This window comes from Grammomys surdaster, unplaced genomic scaffold (genome assembly GCF_004785775.1).
Source record: "Grammomys surdaster isolate TR1022 unplaced genomic scaffold, NIH_TR_1.0 125928, whole genome shotgun sequence".
Lineage (NCBI taxonomy): Eukaryota > Metazoa > Chordata > Mammalia > Rodentia > Muridae > Grammomys > Grammomys surdaster.
This window is the reverse complement of record NW_021620751.1, coordinates 302,449-315,940: the sequence shown is the minus strand read 5'-3', so window position 1 is coordinate 315,940 and position 13,492 is coordinate 302,449.

Below are 13,492 nucleotides of genomic sequence, written 5' to 3'. Positions count from 1 at the left end.
TGGAATATTGATGGGGATTGCATTTAATATGGATCCATGAAAGATCCTAGAGAAAGAGCCATCAAACAGGGAGTTTATAAGGGCAGGTCTGAAACCTCTGACACATGTATAGCAAAAGACTCCCTGGTCTGGCCAACATAGGAGAGGATGTGCCTAATCCTGTAGAGACTTGAGTCTTCATGAAAGGGAGATAGCCAGTCTATGTGGAAAGGGGAACATCCTCTTAGAGGCAATGGGGGGTAGAATGGGTTGATGTACTGTGGGAAGGGGGACCAGAAAGAGGTGTCATCTGGAATGTAAATAAATACATCCATTAAATGAAAAAATCAAAGTATTAATCTTCAAATATTTGAATATTGTCCATTTGTCTCTTCTTCTAGATAATAGTATAGTATTCTCTTGAGAGGTTTTCGTGCAACTTCTAGGAATTTGGCATTTTTCTCTGGGCTCAGTCAAAGAAGTAGTCTCAGATAAGAATATCAGAAACAGTGGACATGGGCTTTTTTTTTTTTACTACTTTGCTTAACTACTGTGAGGCAGTAGGTTATGAGAGGCAACTAGGTACCTGGTTGAGCACAGGTTTTAAGCCCTGATGACCCTCAGGGACTGTAGGTGCTTGGTCGTGCTTCTCAGCCCCTGGGTCCTTTCACAAAGCTACAGCCCTCACAGCTTCCCACAGAGAGGTCTCTGGCCATTGGTCACATAGGAGCAGCACTCCAAGCCCTCCCACATGTAGACATGGTATACCCAACTGTCAGACCAAGCCAATAGGAAGTACCTGCTGCCAGACCCTGACTCATCCCTAAACTGTATATAAGAATCATATACAGAATGAATAAAGGTGTGTGAGAATTACTCTTTCTGAGAGCTTCTGTCACAAGAGCTGTAACACTACCACTTGGGAAGAGATCTGCTCTTCTGAAATGCCATTAGGAGTTTCCCTGCACTCATTGATGGATAGTTGGGCTTTCACTGGCTCAGCCTGGCCTGACTCACTGAAGAGTGAAGGGTGTAGCATCTTGGAGCAACTGAGGCAGCTATATCAGAAATTGAGATGGAAGTAGCTGCAGCAGTGGAGGCAGTGGAAGCAGCAGAGGAGCCTGTTCCCACTCTCTCCCCTTCACCTGAAACTTCATAGCTGGCCTGGCCAGAGATCTCTGTGGAAAACCTTCACACAGGGCCACAAATTACTATCTTATGTAATCTCTTTCCTTACTACTTTATTTAATCTTGTTTACTGTTTTACTTGATGACTATCTTTGATCTAAAAACTGACCAAGTGTTTTGGATATACCTAGAATGATATACAGGGATGTTGGAGAGAACTAAAGCTGCTTCATCCTAAGTACAGGCTGGAGTTGTGTTGCAGTTTTGTCTACCTGTTTTCCTTTTTTAATCCTCACTACTGGCTTGAGATCCTGTTGACTGACAGACAGAGCTGGCTTGGGGGAATGCTTAGTTCTGGTTCTGGGTCCCTTAGGTAGGGTATCTGGGTCCCTTTGGCCTATCTATTTCTCTTCCTTCTTTTTCTAGTCTGTCCTTAGTGCATCAATCTGTCCATGTCTGTCAGTTTATGTCTGTGTTTTTGTTTCATTGCATGTTTTTGCTCAGTGTTTCATGTTTAAAGAAATGGTTAAATCTTTATCTGCTGGCTATCTGTAGTAATACCTATAAAAGAACGTGCAGAATATTAAAAGGACAGCGATTATGATATACTAAAACATAGAGAATTGGCCTAATACTGCTTGCACTCTGAAGATAATTTGGGCCCTTAAGACTGGTTACCCCAGAGACAAGAGAGCCCACACATAAAACACTGAATGACCCTACCCTCACATCATTTCTTATTGGTAAATAAAGTTACCAACAGCCAATAGGTGGGCAGAAGAGTGGAGCTGCCATTTCCAAGGCTTGTGATCACAGAGGTTCACCATGAGGGACACATTGAAAAGCAGCCATGGGTTAGGTGAGCCCATAAGATAGTGTCACTGAGGGTTGGCCACTTGGAGTTCAGAGCAGCCCAGATGAAATCATATGCAACTCAAGTTTCTATAGGAAAGTAGACTCTAACATCATAGAGGGTAGACTGGTGCCCAGGTTTTGTGTTTAATGCTTATTGGAACTATAAATGCTGTGTGTGTGTTTCATCTGAGACTTTAATATGAAGATGGTGTAGAAACCCCAGGCAGAGATTTAAATAATTTCTACAACACTAAAGCAAAGTTGTTTTCTCTGCATGTTTTTATAGAAAATTTGTAGGATTTTAAAATATACACTACAGTGTCAAATGCTGATAATGAAGAAAGTTCTGCAGTCAGGTAGAGACAAAATAATTCATGGACTTTATTCAACAGTTGGCAAAGTGAAAATTTGTAGCTGATAAAATGAGTAAGAAACATGGTTGTATAATATATTGTAAACTTTTTTTTTCTGTAATAAAATGTGCTGAACAAAAACATCAAGGGAAAACCAAAACACTGTGTTTTGAATTATGGTTACAGATCCTAGAATGCGTGATGAACAGGAAGGCAAGGCAGCAGGCATCCAGAGGAGGAAAGTTACTCATTACATCTAACCACATATAGAAAGCAGAGTGAGCAGAAAGTTGGGTTTAGCTAAGAACTATCAAAACTTGCTCCAGTGATGTTCTCTCTCTAGCAATATTTAAGTCCTTTAAAATCCATAACTTCAAAGAGCACTACCAATTTTGGAACAAGTGTTCAATTATACTAGCATAACTGAGACATTTTTTATTCAAATCATAATAGTAAATAACCCTGTTTCTTAATTCTCATTTCACAGCATCCCATACTTTGTTAGCATTCTAATAGTCTAAGTTCTACCATAGGAAATTAGAAAGCTTGTAGGGATTCAGTATAAGTTAACTGTGATCAAGAATCATGGGGTGCATCTGAAATGAAGTACATGAACAAGAGAATCTGTAGAAGTTTTGACCAAATTAAACTTAGCTTTGATATTGACTACCAGCCACTCTGGATATCATTCTTATGATGTTTTGGTATGCTTTGAGGAATGTTATAAAAGAGATATGTAGCTATTATGACAGTTGTAACTTTCAGCATTGAAATACAAGAGATAGTCCTATAGAAATGAGAGTATTCTAGGATGTTTAAATGTGTAACCTAATATTTTAGGATAAATTTATATAGTGAAAACTTTCTAGACAGGAGCAAATAAAAATGTCCATCATCATCATTCTTTAGTTTAAAAACATTCCAGTTTGGAGGTTCTTCACTGGAAAAGACTATTTCTCTCCCACTAATAGCATATCTTAGGTGCCTATTATAATTTTTTGTACAGTTGGGGCCAGGGGGAGATTGACCTCTTTCTATATTAGCATGAATGTTAGTGTCATCCTTATTCAGATCTTGTTGAGGTACCCATGTAGTTGACACTTCATGAGTGTAACTTTCCTGATATTTCTCATAGGTGCAATTTCATAGCAGATAGCTTGGCTCTCTGGCTCTTTAAATCTTTTCACCCTGCATTCTGTAATCATTCACAGGTAGTTAGATCACTATTGGAAACAGAATTCAATTATTTTATGCCTATTGGTTCCATCAAATATTACTAAACTCTCTCTGTATATAAAACCATGAGTGGAAAATGAAAAAATAGTTACTAAGTGCTTTCATCATGGCTGATACATGTTTACTTCAATCAAAACTTAATAAAAATGTCACTGGTCAGTGTAACAAATCCAGTAACTAATGTTAGTTGTAGGGCAGAATGAGTCATGCAACCAGGGCGTTGACCCTAAGCCAGAATGCAGTTGAGATATGTTCAAAACCTAAAAATCTCCTCTTAAATCTGGCAGGAATAATGGTCCATCCCTATATGTTCTGAGACTGCATGCCAAGGTACAAGTAGTCTATAGACTAAATTATCAGTTTAAGCACCTGGCATTCCTCTGCATGTAAATGGAGAATTTCTAACATCTTGGTACCAACCAATAATGTATACTCACCTGCAAAACTTCCTACACACTCTGCAAGATTTATATAGTCCCTTTACACACCCCCAGAAGAAACCTGTAACACTGAAAAACAGTTTCAGAGTAGGCTTCCCCTCCCCCCAACCCCATCACTTGACCCCCAGGCAGTTAAGACAACTGAGTTTCTGCTAACCCACTCTGACCAGACAAACTTCCTTCCTTTCATATCACTCAGTACTCATCTGTGTCTGAATACCCCAAATGCAGAAGTAGAACCAGGCCACACTTAGTGATTACCTTAAAAGCATATAGTCTATTCTGACTCTTTTTTTTTTTTTTTGTACATTTTTTTTTCTGTCCTTTGGAGTTTTCGTGTTGGAATTGTTTTTATATTGATAAATTAGGATACTTTTGTTATTCTACAAAAAAAATGAAACTAGTATAAGTCAAGATAATAGAAACTAAGGACAACAAAAAATGACATCAATCAGTGTTCCTCATGAAGGCTGGATGCCCCAGGGGGTGGGAATTTTGAGGGTGGGGAGGTGGGAGTGGGGGGGTGTAGATAGAGGTTACATCCACAGAGAAGAAGGAGGAGGGGCGAGGGGATTGGGGGTTCCGAGGGGGTGGTGGGGGATGGGGTAAGGGGACAACATAGGAAATGTAAATAAATCATCCAATAAAAAAAAGAAAAAAAGAAAAAAAAAAAGAATGCCTGAAGATATTAATTTGGCTACTAAATATTTTCCTTTTGCAAACACCAAGTGTATTAACCAGGGTTCTCTAGAGCCATAGAACTTATGGATACTCTCTGTATATCAAAGAAAGTTTTTGATGACTTACAATTTGTAGTCCAACTCCCCAACAATGGTCAGCAGCAGCTGTGAATGGAAATCCAAGGATCTAGCAGTTTCTCAGTCCCACAAGGCAATCAGGTGAAGAAGAGTGAGCCTTCCTACTTCCAATGTATTTATGTAGGTCTCTAGTTGAAGGTATAGCACAGATTAAAGGTGTGTACTAACACACCTGGATTTGGGTCATGCCTTAGTCTCCTGGGATTAAAGGAATGTACTACCTTGCCTGGGCCTAAGCTTTTCAGAGCTGTAGCCACCTGCAGCAATGAGTCAATTGGGTTCACCTGAAAGGGTGCTAGGAACAAAAGTGGGATGGAGGGAAAAAAAAACAGATGAAGCCAAGACAAAGTTCTCTGATCAAGGCTCCATGCTTTAATGTTCAGCTCTCAATTTAAAGGGAAAGATCCTGCTCGAACCCTTCCTAGTTTCAGTCGAGAGAGATGGGTGGGATAATCCATTCTTGATCATGGCTCATGGCCAGAAATTATCAAGGCAAGCCCAGGAGCAGTTCTTCTTTTAAGTTCCATACAACCATGGTGGGTAACCCCACCTAGATCCTTATCACTTGGTCTGTTGTGGTAAACAAGGTCTCTCAGGCCTGCTCAAGACCAAGGGAAGAGCACAATTCCCCCCCTTTAGTTTTATAAAATATGAGCAGTGCCAGCAGCTGGATTGGGTACAATATTTCATCCCATCTTGGGTACAGAGTGACCAGGTGACTGTGCATGACTTAGGTTGGCATCTATATTGCTCCTATATTACTGGTCTTTGAGGTAATACATAGCATATTGATGTATCCCTCTGCTTTAGGTTTATAGGATCTCAAGACACTCTTACCTGTCTTTGACTAACTGGCCTTAGTTGGCACACTCTTTCCCAAATATAGACCAAAAACCACATTCAGACCAAAGGACCTGTGGGCATACACTAGATGCAATTCTTTATAGTGATGGATAACTGCCATGATCAATACCAGCTTGCTGAGAGCGATCCAGAAACTAAAGGAGGGGCCGTCTCAAGACCACTCCACCTGAGTATCTATCCCATGTGCAATCACCAAAGGTAGATGCTGATGTGGAAGACAGGAAGTGCATGCTGATAAGAGCCTGATATGGATATCTCCTCAGAGGCCTTCAAGAGTCAGACATATTCAGAGGCAGATGCTCACAACTAGACATTGAACTGATCATGGGGTTCTCAATAGAGGAGTTAGAGTGAAGACTGAAGGAGCTGAAAGGATTTACGGCACCATGAGGAGAGCAACAATACCAACCAACCACAGCTCCCATGATCTAAACCACCAGCCTGGGAGCACTTAGGGGGGGATCCAGGGCTTCAGCTGAATATGTAAAAGTGGAGGGCCCTGCTGGGCATAGGTGGAAGAAGAGAACCTTGACCTCATGAAGGCTGGATGCCCCAGGGGGTGGGAATTTTGAGGGTGGGGAGGTGGGAGTGGGGGGGTTAGATAGAGGTTACATCCACAGAGAAGAAGGAGGAGGGGCGAGGGGATTGGGGGTTCCGAGGGGGTGGTGGGGGATGGGGTAAGGGGACAACATAGGAAATGTAAATAAATCATCCAATTAAAAAAAAAAGTAAAAGTACTTTTGTAATTCAAAAAAAAAACAAAAAAGGTTAGAAGCAACATGATTTATCCAAGCAATGTAGAAAATAAGGTTGGAAGCAGAAATGTTCCAGTGTCTAATCCAACTGCTGGTTGATAGGTATTTAGACACAAAGTATGGCCACCAGGTATATAGTGGGTGGCTTTAAGTACTGATGGAGACTACATGCCAAGTTAAATCAGCTGGCTGATAAGGATTTTAAGCCATCTTCATCATCAGAATCACAATTATTAGGCTCAAGATCTGTGTTCACTTAATGGACCAATCTTTCAGGCAGCCATCGAGCTCCATTTTGTTTTCCTGAGAAAATACAGACCAAGCCACAACCCCAAATTAAAACAGGGTCGGACCATTCCATGTATTAGTTAGGGGGTCTCTCCATTTGACTCTGGCAAATGAGCTGAAAGTGACTGGATACCAGTGGCAATCCACTGCAGACTGACCTTTAGCATCAGTTTGCAGAAAATTCAAAACAAATAGCACAAAACCAAGATGTGCTTTTGGTGACCTTGGGGGGTATAATTCCCCTCCCTTTAGTTTTAAGGAGCTAATTTTTTTTGAGTGCAATGGGTACGTTCAACAATTCCTTGTCCTATTGGGTTATAAGGAATCTCAGTAGTATGGATAATATTAAATTGTCAGTAAAACATCTCAAATGTTTAACTGTAATAGCCAGTTACATTGTCTATAATCTGATATGGAACAGCAAGCATAGAAAAATCATGTAGGCAATAACTGATTATAATTTTTAGTTGCTTCTCTTGTTAAAGCAGTTGTAACTAGAAAGCCTAAAATGTGTTAAGTCACATGTACATATTTTAATTTTCCAAAATCAAAAATGAGTAACATCCATTTGCCATAATTGTTTACGTGTAAGTCCTCAAGTCTCAACACCATTATGAAAAATTTGAGGACACTAAGAATAAGGTTTTGCAAGTTAACTTGCACACTTTCTAGAAATGCTGAATTACTATCTCAGGCTATTATTATTTTTATGGTGTAAAGAATAAGATTGTATGGCCTATAAGGTCTGTAATGTCTATAATCTGACTGATATGTAAATCTGCTCTGGCATTGTCCTGGAGTCCAAGCAATCCAATATGAGCTCTTAAATGCCTTATAAAGTTAAAGAATAGTACATGTTTCTTAAATTAAGCTGTATTTGTATAAATAACTGTAAAATTTGAGAATTAGCAATCTAAAAAAGGAACAATTTTATGCAATTACAAACCATGAGCCATATATTGGCTATGACTATATAAATTGAAAGCTTGATTTTTCAGCATTTCAAACAGTGGCTACAGCATGTAATTCCATTATTTGTGCTGAAGCAGGGGGAAACTCAAGAGAGTGAACATATGATTTAATTACATATACTGCCTTCTCAATAGATGAGGCATCTGTAAATACAGTAAACATTTTTTTCTATGGGCTGCATGCAAACTTACAGGAAATACCAAAGCATGCATAGAGGAAAACTGTAACAACTTGTCTTATGGATAATGATTATCAAATTGGCCTAAATGTTTGCCATGTAATAGGCCAAATATCATTATTCTCCAATAATCAACTTAATTTCTATTTGGAATAAGGAATAAACATTTCATCCAAAATACCTTCAGGATTCTATCTTACAATCCTGTATTGACACTGGAATAGTTTCATAATAGGATGTTCAAACTTTACTTGTAGAGGAAGAAGGACGAACCCACATTAATGATTTCTTTCGCCAAAGGGCTGCTGTGAGCACATGAGTAGCAATAACTCAAACAGCCAACAATTTATCATAGTCTATTTAATGTATCTGTTGATAACTAACAGCTTACTTTACTTTCAGCAAAGCTGTTCCTCCTTCATCAGTTAATTGTCAAGGGGAATTAGGACTTGTATCCCCCTTGAGAATATCAAACAGAGGTTCAAGTTCTCCTATGGTAAGCTTAAGATGAGGTTTTAGCCAATTAATATCTCCTAACAACTTTTGAAAATCATTAAAAGTAAATCATTTTTTAATGTACACCTGCAAGCCAGAAGAAGGCACTAGATCCCACTACAAATAGTTGTGAGCCACCATGTGGTTGCTTGGAATTGAACTCTAATATTTTTAATTGTGCATCTAGCCTTTAATGGCTGAGCCATCTCTCCAGCCCCTACTATCTATTCTTATTGGAAATTTTCTGTGCCACAATCTGCTTAAAATATAACTGAGGTCCCAAATATTGAAAAGATATTTCCTTTGAATCTTTTCTGGAGCAACAAGCACTCCAAAATTTTAAAGCTCATTGTATTAGAGCAAAGGGTTGCAGAAGAACTCTTTCAGAGAGATCAGCTAATAAAATATACAATGAATAATATACACTGAGAGATTCAAATGCTTAACTTTATGTATTAAAGCAACAACAAATTTTTAAGACAACTAATCATTACCTGAGGCAAACCTTTTTAATGATATTGATTCATGGGTTCTCAAAAATCACAAGCAAATTCACTGAATTTAAACCTCATCACCTTTACCAGGATGTAAAGGAATAGTATAAAAACAATCTTCTAAATCTATAATAATTTTATATGCATTTAATGGAATGGCAGCTGGAATAGGCAAGTCAGACTGTAGTGCCCCATTAGTTTTATAAATCTTAAGTTTGAACTTGTTTTGGATTAATTAAATTACCATTTTTTTTAACTGAGTGAGAGTGTCAGATAAAGGCCAATCTTGTCTTCTCTTACTCTAGAGCAATTCTTTTGTTAACAGGCATCGCTATAATGCCATGGAGGGGAGCAGGCACAATTTTACTTCTTCCAGCATAATTGTTAAATTATCTATAACTCTTGGCCCATAAGCTGTTTTGAATGTCTTTGGGTCTAAGGCTAACACCTCCCTAAAGAACAAATAAGGCAATAAACAAATTCTAGAAAACACCTTTCTAGGGGCTGGTCAGGACAAAAGGAATGTCTGTCACACAAGCTTCTGCTGCATCTACTCTGTGCATAGTCTTAATTTAAAAGTAAGTGTTTTTAATCTCAGCCTATATCCTAAGGCCTGGCCCAAAGATTATCTTTCTTGCAGGCTTGCACTGTATCACAGCTGTTTAAAATACTTTTATTTAACTCTACCTGCTGTCATCTCTTTTCTATAAACATGGGCGAATCAAAAACTCCCAAACTCATGATTGAACTGCCAACTGCAGCCAATGGAAAAATGGCAGTTTAACTATATTTTTAAGTTTCTTTTGCAACATAAGAGTATAACCATAGTTTTTGGGAAGCAAAATCAAAAGCAAAAATAATGTAAACAATCCATTTTCTCTAAAAATCAACACCAAGTGGATTACCTTTATGTTACAAAGTTTTGTTGCCAGTTCTTATCTATGAATGCATGATAGAGCAGCTTTTAATATCTCATTAAAGAGACATTGTTTTAAATCTTTTATACATCTGGTTTCTGAATGACCTCAACCCTGAGTTACCAGTTTTAAGCCAACTTTCTGTTACCAAGGTTGCAAATTTTTAATCAAACCCAAAACTTATAGGCCAATAACCTATAACCAAGACATGAAGAACATTTACACTTTTAAAACCAATCAGAAACAAAAATGAAGTGGCTACATATCTTAAATATTTAGACCACCCAAAATCTCTTGCTTTTTCTAGCTGTAATTTTAAGAGAAAGACACCTTGCCACACAGATTTTTCTTGGACAAACAACTTTTAGCTTCCTTATAGAATCCAAAAGGCTACCGGTCTCTTTTAAAAGCAGCTTATGCCAACAATAAATTCCTTGAGAAGCTTTTCTAGCTCAGCTCAACTCTTAGCTATAGGTGTAGGGTAACTTATCAACCTCTGCTGTGCATATTAAGACTGCCTTTAAAACCAAGTTAAACTAGATCAAGGGGTGGATACATAGCAGCTTTAACTGGTTTTGTGTTTTGAACAGGCAACATAGAACAAACATTTAGACAACAAAACAAAAAACAAACAATTGACACAGGTGGACATTGGTGCACCAAGGACAGATAACAGTGAAAGACATCTAGGAGCCAAAGAGAAACTCAGGGTGTCTGCTGACTTTCCTCCTGTTCCTAGGAGAGCTCTGAAACAGCCTTTTCATTCTTTTTTGCTGACACAGCTCAGAGAGAGGACAACTGCTTTTCTGAAACCCTTTCTTTCTCTCTCTCATATTCAAGACCTAACTTTTCATCTCATTCTTTAGGAGATGTAGTGGGCGGCTATTGATAATTACAACTTAGTGCCCTGCTTTCTTAGTTTTCCAATTCCTTCTAACCCTGCTCTTCTCACCTGAAGCAGCTCTTAGGCTGCTGCAAATGCCTGTCTATTTGGAATTCTCTGGTCCCAAATTGCTGTCACGTCCTAGGCGAGATAGGGGTCAGATCTACCCTATTTGGACCTAGACTGTTTCCCTTTAAACACACTTTCTGCAAACACGGTCTCCAAAATTAACTACCACTAACAATAGTATCAATATAGTTTGCTACATACCAAGTGCACGGGATACTCTCCTTCTTTTTCCATTTTCCGTGGAGCTCCACCAAGACAGCTGTTCATCAGTTGCTTCCCCCTGTTTTCAGGTTCCTCGTTGGGGCACCACCTGTATCTGCCTGTGGCCATGAGTCAACTGGGTTCACCTGAAAGGGGGCTGGGAACTAAACTTAACTGTCTTATGCTATATGAAGGTATATCCAATTCATCCCTCTTTGGTTTCCTAGGGAAGTTTCTTGGACTCTAGTAAAATCACTTGTTCATGCTTAAGCCAGGTCATCAATAGAGATTTGGACAGACTGTGCATCCCCACTCACTTGGAGTTGATTACAAGTCTCTATCACAGTCACACAACCTTTGTGATGTCCAAATCATCTAATCTGTGCTAAGACTTCAGTGTTACCATTTTGGCACAAGACTGGATCTTCAATGGTTTCCTAATTTCAGAGCATCATCACCTCATGCAGCAGAAGGTGTGACAGAGGAGATAGCTTTGGTTATGATAGTCAGAATCAGGTGGATATTACTACTGTATCCCATAGTAATAGCTGTGAGGTAAGTAGGTGAGTGTGTCCAGAAGGGACTGAGAGTGTCGAATGTGGCATGGTGATGTCAGGTGTCAAAATTCTTTATAAAATGTCCAAGGTTTGAGTTATTCTAAACATTTCTGTAATTATATAATAGAATATAAATGGCATTCACTGTATTGTTCTTCAAGCAAACTTAATGACTTTCTATATTGATCACCTCACAGTCTAGAAAAGTACAATCCATGATAACGTTAAATTTGATTTGAGTTCCCTTTACTTCTACTAGGCCTGAAGGACTGGAAGCATTTTGTTTATGTTGTGTTGCCATATCAACAATAGTTAATAATTTTCACATCTAGCAACACTTTTTGAATAGAGCTACATGCTTTTGCCTCATTAACACTGTTTATACTTGTGATTTTTTTTCCCTCAAACTGTCATTTTAAAATTGTTAATCCACTCTCCTGCCACCTCTCCACCCACCTTCATCAGACCTGTGGACTTGGAATCATACAGGTTAGCTTTCATTCCACTACCCTTCTTCCCTGCTCATTGAGTCCTCTGGGTCATGTCAAGCTACCCTTAGCAAATTGCTATCCCCTTTGGACCTCCATTCTCCTCTGAACCCTCTTCACATCTTCATTAGACATGCAGATCCTGAATCATACAGACTTATGGATCCTAAGTTATAGAACCCAATGATAGCCATTAGAGGCCTGCCATACCAGAAACATTTAAGTTTATGCCCATCACAATACTTACTATGGCAGAAACACCCAGGGTCAAAGCCAACCAGATCACTATAGGCCCTCCAAAAATGAACAAAAGTCACAAAAATATAACACCTTTAGGGCACAGCTACCCTACTATAGCAAGTCCTGGGTATCCTAACACAAACAAAGCACAAAAAAATGACCATAAATATAATCATCTAAATATGATAGAGGCCTTTAAAGAGGAAATGAATAAATCCCTTAAAGAAAAGCCAGAAAATACAATTAAACAGAGGTCTTTAAAGAGGAAGCTAATAAATCCCTTAAAGATGTGCAGAAAATACAGTTAAATAGGTGAAGGAAATGAATAAAGCTGTGCAATACCTGAAAGTAGAAATAGAAGCAATAAAGAAAAGACAAAATGGGGAAACATTGGAGATTGAAAATCTAGGGAAGTGAACAGGAACAATAAATGCAAGTGTCATCAGCAAAATACAGGAGACTGAAGAAAGAATCTCAGGCATAGAAGATATAAAAGAAGAAATTGATACATCAGTTAAACAAAATGTTAAACCTAAAAATTTTTTAACACACAACATCTAGGAAATCTGGGATTTAGTGAAAAGGCCTAACCTATGAGTAATAGGAAAAGAAGATGAAGAGTCTCAGCTCCAAGGCCCAGAAAATATTTTCTACAAAAATCAGAGAAGAAAACTTTTCTACCCTAAAGAAAAAGATACCAACAAACATACAAAAAGTTTACAAAATACCAACCAACCAGACAAGAGAAGAAAATGTTCCCACCACATAATAATCAAAACACAAAATGTACAAATTCATGCATTTTTTGTCACAGCCTTGTAATTTCCTTAATTTCTAAGAGATAATTTTGTTACATGTATTCTCAGCCCCTTTTCCATTGGTGTTGAATGTATTACCACATTGTATTCTGACACATCGGGTATCTACTGTGAAGCAGGATGTTTTTCTAATAGTAAATATGCAATGATCTCAAATGTTATTTTCTGCTAATGTTTTCCTTTTATTCTTTCTACAGGACTTTGACAAGTTGATGAATAAATTCACTAGATAGTGCCATTTGGGCAAATTCATTAGGAATCCCTTGAAGCTCTTGGACCTGGATGTCCCAAACTTTCCAAAATTAGAAATACATTTTCCAATGATATTTTAAAAATTCTTTGTGGCTCTCTGTGTGTGTATCAGAAGGGGATCTCTTATCTTCTAAAAACAGTTCAAAACTCAATGTCTAATCATTTGAAATGACTTTGAAGCTTTCTGAAGACATTTCCATTTGTTTTTCCAC